This window comes from Taurulus bubalis (assembly GCF_910589615.1).
Source record: "Taurulus bubalis genome assembly, chromosome: 1".
In the NCBI taxonomy this organism is placed as follows: Eukaryota; Metazoa; Chordata; class Actinopteri; order Perciformes; family Cottidae; genus Taurulus; species Taurulus bubalis.
The window spans coordinates 14,351,842-14,359,027 of NC_136589.1; positions in this window are offsets into that span (position 1 = coordinate 14,351,842).

Below are 7,186 nucleotides of genomic sequence, written 5' to 3' on the forward strand. Positions count from 1 at the left end.
GAGTGCCCATGCAGTCAAAGGAGCATTTACAGTATTTGCATTGTTTTAATGTCTATGTACATTAAAACAATCCAACACTGTCAATTCCCCACATTAAGCTCTCTTGCCCACATTGTCGAGTTTGATGGTAGCTAGTTAGCCTTATTTTGGCTTAACTGTGCAGCACATTTAAGCTAACCTTCAACTCGGTCATGTTAGCCCTCTGCTATTCAGTATTTCAAGACAAAAAAACAGCTGCAGTGTATGTTTACCAACAATATAAAGGTATTCTAATTATTCTCTTCTAGTCAAAATGGGGTTTCAGAAGTGATCTAGAGAAACTTACCACAGTCTTTGGAGAAGTACAAGATGGCGCAGTGAGGAAACTCCTGATCCATTTGAGAGGAGAAGGAGGTGGGCGGGGCCTCACAGAGTACTTTCCAGAGTACACTGTGTCTTGTAGCAGTGTACAAATACATCAACACTGGGGTTTGTTTTACTCTTGCTGTTGTTGTATTACTCTGAAAGAGTCAATGTACTTCGACACAGTATTTTTACACTGAAAAGTTTAACTCTGATTATTTACACCAACACTGGGCAAGAAATTGGTAGTAATTACTCTTGACGTTGTTGTTTATACACTTTGACAATGCACATTTAACACTGAGGAATTTACTTTGAGGAGCTGTGCAATGAGAAAATAAGCTAATAGGGAAAAATAATTATAATACAAAAAAATAAAAATAGGTCACCATATTATTTTGATGATGCAATACTATGTCAATGTTGTGTTTACAGCTTGATAAGCAGGATGTATCAAGCAGCCAACACTGTGCACTAGCTTGATCCTTGTGTTTGCAATAAACTGGTTGACCCTTAATCCACAAAAAAGAAAGGAGCCCACTGAGTAATGCTAGAGTTCGCATGATCGAATGTCTGCGAATGCAGCGGCTGTCATGAGCAGCCTAATTCTTATCTTTAATTGAGCTCAGATATAAAAACATTGACGTAATTACCGGCCCTAGATTCACTGTGCACACAAACAGGCCTCGCAAAATGTGTTTGCACAAGAGGGACAAGAAGGCAGATATTTAGCTGCTAACGTGTGGAATTTCCTTCTGGTTTGCGTGGTATGGTTTGACATTTTCTGTTTACGACTGACGATGAATACAGTCGGCCCGCGTCCAAAGGACACGCCCGCTGTCGTCGCAGCAGCTTCGCTCATTGTCGAGTATCCGGTAAATGGGAAACACGCCTCTGTGTACAATGGGCCCAGTGTGCAAGCTGCCAGACAGGGATGGAAAACAAGTGAGGAGGGGTGCTGAGCTAAAAGGGCTGCAAGCAGTTTGTAGCCACTTGTGGGAGAGAACGAGAGATGACAGAAATGTCAATGAGAGAAGATGACAGGTAGAGAGGACAAGCGTCGACTCTCTTCTCTTGACGCAGGAGGTTCTGAAAGCTGAACTTAAGTCACTGGATACAGCTTTGGTGTTCACACAGAGATTGACAGCGCATCTCCTTGAAACTCCAGCCCTCAAATGTCATTCAAATGTTGCACCCAAGCCCCAAAAAAAGAGCTCTGTGCTTTGAAGCAAATTTTACATTCCCGCCAAACCGCGGAATTGCAACTTTCAGGTCGTTACATGATGCAATGGGGCTCAAAAGTACTTTTCCTGCAGAAGATCTCGGTAACTTTATACCCATCAGTCAAACTTTTTTTTTCTGTAGACATCCGTGCTGTGCATTTTAAGAACTTAATGATAAAAAAAAAAAACATATCCGCTAATTTAGAGAGGTCTCTTTCCCAATGTAAGTCAATGTGGAAAAGTATTTTTTGGTACAAACGGCTTCACGAGATGAACCCGGAAATTGCAATTCCACGGTTTGGCCACTATGTCACATATGTCTAAGTGTGGCGCTCTGTCTATGGGCTTTCGTTGCACCTCCAAAATTATTTGATTATTAGGTTGCACATTTTAGTTCAGTTCAGTTTAAAATCTGTGCTTCATGCCAGTTGGAGTGCAAATACACAAGTCAACAGATGGATCACAAACCAGAGGAAAATCTTAAAATGGTCTCAATTCTGCACACTTCAGCCCAGCTGTTGCTCCGATTTTATTTCACAGACTCCTTCAGTGGTCACAGAGCATTCTCACATAGTCTAAGCCCACCACAGGGACCCTCGGCTATCACTTGGGAAAACATTTTCTCTGCATTCGCCTTGTATTTGCCTGGCGAAGGAATCGAGGCCTGTTTGTGTTATGCGGGAGGCGGTTGTCAAGGAGACCCGGGATTCTCAGACGAGCAGCATTCCAAGTTATTTCAAACATCTCTCACTTTTTTGTAGGATTTGGAGAGATTTACTTTACTGTTAAAACACATCTTCAAGCGGAAATTAATTTATGCTCAGTGGTGGAGCAAGTGGAGGACAGAGAGATCAGACACAAACGTAGTCTACTGCAGTTGCAAACAAGTCTCAAGATTCATACTTATTATATGTATAACATGTTATTATTGCTTGATTAATCACTGGTCTGTGGTTGGACAAGCTTGGTGACTTTGCCAAGAAATGTGGCTAAAAAATCCCCCTGCCACAAGAACCTTTATTTGATTTGGTCCAAGAAGACATTGATCAAGGAAACCCACAATATGTATATGGTTCCCTCCAACAGGAAAGACAATTACACTCTGCAATGTTTAGGAAACTGTTATTTAGAGGATGTGTGATGAGCCTGGATGATCAGTTCCTATAATTGCAGTGTCATATCGTTTACGTATTTTATATGCCGTCACTTTCAAGGCTGCCAAGCTTTAGCTCACGCATCGATCTTGTAGTAAAATGCTAAAATAAAACTCTGTATGAAAAGTGTAAGGAATGGATCAAACAGGGCTTGTATCTGCTCTAACGTAAGCTGCTAATGTTAGCATGTCCGGCTAACTAGTTGGGCTCCCTACTGTTGTAAGCTAGCATCATTTCCAAAGCCAAGGAACAAATCATACATTTTATAAGTTATATAACATAATGGTAACATATTAGGTTAAAACGAATTAACAAAACAAATTAACGACCAGCTGATTTGTTAAATGTGTATTATTTTTCTACGTAATTATCGATGCTATCACAATTAAGCTAACATTAGCGGCTTTGTTTGCCTTTTTAATTGGATTTTGGACAACAAAATAGCATCACATTTGCCACTCATCGATTAGTTCTCACCATGAAAGCCATTTTATTTTCTAAAGTTAACGTGAAAATAATACTGGACATTTTTAAATTGAGTGGAAGTGGTAATGTAGATATTTTTGATAAACAATTTTCACGGTAGCATGGGACCATTAACATTGTGATATGATATTGTGTAATGTGAGGCAGTAACGACGCACTGCTTGAGTTTAATTCAGTGTGCGTTCTACATTGTTAATTTGGTGTGCAGTACATACAGATCGAGTATTGCCAGCTAGAAAAAAGAAGCCTGCTTTTGTCTGCCTCTATCTAAAATCAAAGACCCATTGTTTCAAAACAAAAATTACTGCGAAAGAAGAAAGTGGAAAATCTGCAACCATTATTACTATGAACTGCACATGTGCCGTGCAAGAATTTTTTTTATAAGCTGTTTTACAGTGTTGTAACGGGGACAAAACCGGCCGTTTACAAGGTTGACTGGAAACCTTGGGCACCAATTCCTCTAGTGCAGCAGCTCAGATACAAAAAGATTAAAAAAATTAAAACAGCTCCCAGATGTTAATATGTTTGATTATGTCATCAATGAAAAGGAGCACACATGCACAGTCAAACTTTCCTGGACAATTAAAGACCTCACGAAGAATCCAATTTGCATGTAAGGCTCTTGTCAGAAACCATTTGCATCCACGCCCACTTCAAAACACAACTCTGTGTCTGGAGCTCAGTTCAATGCAGCGACCAGATCCCTCGCTGAGATACAGCTCGCACAGGGGCGTGGACCACATCACATGCCGTAATTACAAAATCTACAGCCCCCGATTTTGGAAACAGGGCTATCTTCATCCAGATGGAGCTGAATGAAATACAGTCAGAGAACTGTCAAAACAGGGGGAATGGTTTGGTCAGCCTTACTGGTCTGCGTACTGTCAGACCAGAGACTAAAAGCCTTGACCACAACGTAAACACACTCTGGGACTCACAGACGGTAGAGTATTTTACACAAAAGCTATGATCCTCGTGTGTGTGTTTCGAATTACTGCATTAAATCACGCAGCTTGAACCCTCCGATTGCTTTACTGGTCTTCGCCGTCATCTTTAATGGGCTGACGAGAACAACAACAGTTAAAAACAGAAGACCACAAACGGTGGCCATGCGCCATACTGGTGTAAATAAATAAATCTGGAAGCAGCAGCAACAGCACACCAACCACACAGTCAGAGTCAAGTTTCCATAGATTCTTTGAAACTTTATGCATTTCATTTGGTTTAAAATTACATGCAATCTGCTCATTGTTTATGGATTTGAGATGAGATGGTGCACAGTGGACAAAGAAACAAACTCTCTGTCTTTTTTTTATATAACGCAATCATTACCTTTATCAACTCTGGCCAGCTCTCGACAGTATTATATTTCTCAGTCCTTGAACCAACTTCACGGTTTCATGGAAATACAGACAAAACAGAAATGTGCACATTTGATGATTAATGGCTCTCTGACTACAATTTGACAGTCATTGGGATTCGCAGATGCTGTCTGAAGGAAAGGCAAATGTTTAGTCATGAATATCGTGAGATGTATTTTCTCCGAATTCATTCAATGGATTCCCCAGTTGCACAGAGGATACTGTACAGTGTTAACTTTCCAAATACCAGCATTCAGTCTTTTTGGCACACTAATATCCTAAATACGGCATGTGGGAAAGTGTGAGAGAGCAGATAATAAGACCAGTATACTTCAAACAGGATAATTTAGATCATATTGTAGATGTAAGCATTCCTTCAGAGTGAAATCTGAATGATTTAAGTGCCAATAATGAACTTAATTATGGGTGTTAGAGCACATGTAGCTGCTTCATTACGTTGCAATCAATGCGTTAATTTTCTTCACTGATAAGTCAAAACAAAACAATAAATGACCTGATGTGAAATGGTTATAAGTACATACATCCTCAGTCTCTGGGATTTTAACTGTACTTCTGCGACATTATGAGCCCAATAAAGCAAACCATTGTTATTTTATCATTCTAATAAACTGCCTGAGTTACTGAATGACCCATGAAGTCAGCTCGAGTCAAATTTATAGTCCGTCACTGGTCACTGTTCCTGCTGAATCTCTGTAAAGTGACTTACGGGGAGAAGGAGAGCACAAGCATGTAATTTTGTGCAACTTGATGAATCATTAGTCCGGTGATTGATTTGGAGTGGGATTTATGTGGCATTTACGGGATAGGAATGTAACCATCCAGAGCTTTTTTCGGTCAATGATTGCTTACAGTGTTCAGGATTTAAGTGCAGTTTCAGCTGAGATGGAAACCAACCATGAAGCTTTTAAAAGAATCAAAAGAAAACCGCTGTGTGATGAAAATTGGAGCAGTGGACGAGGCGAGCCACTCCGATTGGTGGCTTTTCTGCAGGAACAATTTCCAGACCTGCCAACCTTGTAAAAGTGTGGTTATCCCTCCTTCAAGCAGAGTGAGCCATTAAAGAGGCAACTATGATTCTCAACTATTTCCCCTTGAGTAACCACCTGCCTTTGAAGAAGACTCAACCACGTGAAATAATAGTTTAATATTTTGGCAAATATACACATTGACGTTCTTGCTGAGAGGTAGACGAGAAGATCAATATTACGCCTGTGCAATGCATTACTGTAACTATGGAAAAGATAATAATGATAATGATAACAATACTGGAAGCAGAGACTTCCCAAGAAAACACATTTAGTTGTTTTTTGTGTGTGTGTACAGAACACTAAAGACATACTGTGAGCTTTAGTCCGAGCGGGCTAGCTGTTTCCCCCTGTTTCCAGTCTTTATGCTAAGCTAAGCTAATATTTAATGCAGAAACATGAGTGTCCTATCTGATTGCCAGCAGTAAAGAAAATTATTTACCTTTCACAGGTGGCAGAGGACAGTACAGAAGCTCGATGCCCTCTTACGAATAGTAATCAAACGTTTTAAGTCACCATGACATGCAAACATCCAGAGTAATCTCCACAGAGAATACTGACATCCATCCTCAAAGCCCAACGCGGCATCATGTGTTGCACGAGACACATTTATGAGCCAGTCCAACATGTGTTGTTACTGTAAACTTTGAAAAGAAATAGAAAAGAAAGCAAGCTTGTAGCTGCTCAGTGGGAAATGTTTTTCGACTTGTGACTGTTCTGACTCTGTGCCAAGTCAGAGTGCGAGGTGATACGAGACCCACTGAGTTCCTAAAAACTGACAAATGAGTCTGGATCTAGCAACCGTAAATCCCATGTTTGCTTGAACGTGTCGCCATTTATGTTCCAACAAATATTGCAATATCTTTGCTGACTTTTCTTTAACCATTGAATAGGGCTGAAATAAAGCAGTGTGAGTCGGTATCAAAGCCAAAACAGGGCTTCTAATGGGTAAAAAGAGCTTCGGAGGTACCAGAGGGAACAGGTGCTAAATAACAGGACCGTGGTGAACTGATATTTTACAACTTTCAGTGGCACGGGGTTTGATGTATATGGAGGTTTATGTAAGAAGGCTGTTTCAGTGAATGAGAAAATGAATCCTGCAAGAGGGAGAAAGACTTGATTTACTGGCAGCTGAGGTTGAGGAGGCCAGGGAACAAAGAGGGGCTTGTGTCTTTTGATCACTTATTGAGGTAGGAGAGGAAACCCATTCCAAGCCAAACAAAGTGTAAATATTTAGCCAACAGTGTTGGACATATTTCTGCTGTCTATTTTCTCCTTCGCTGATTTAAGTGGAAAACCAAAGCTCTGAATTGCAATCAGAAAAGAAGGCATGGCTGGCTGTTAAAGCAACTGGTGTTACAGCAGTGGAAATACAAAATCTACAATTATTTAACCAGGCAAGGCATTTAAGATGCATTAATGGATTTTGTTGGTGCAGGGCAACACGCTGCAAGCACACCACTAAGATATTATCACCTTGTAAAGTTGTTACGGCGTGTCAACTAACATTTGCCAGCAACTTTATCATTCATTTGGATTTGCTTTTGTGTCCATCTAAAGAATGAAAATCCATT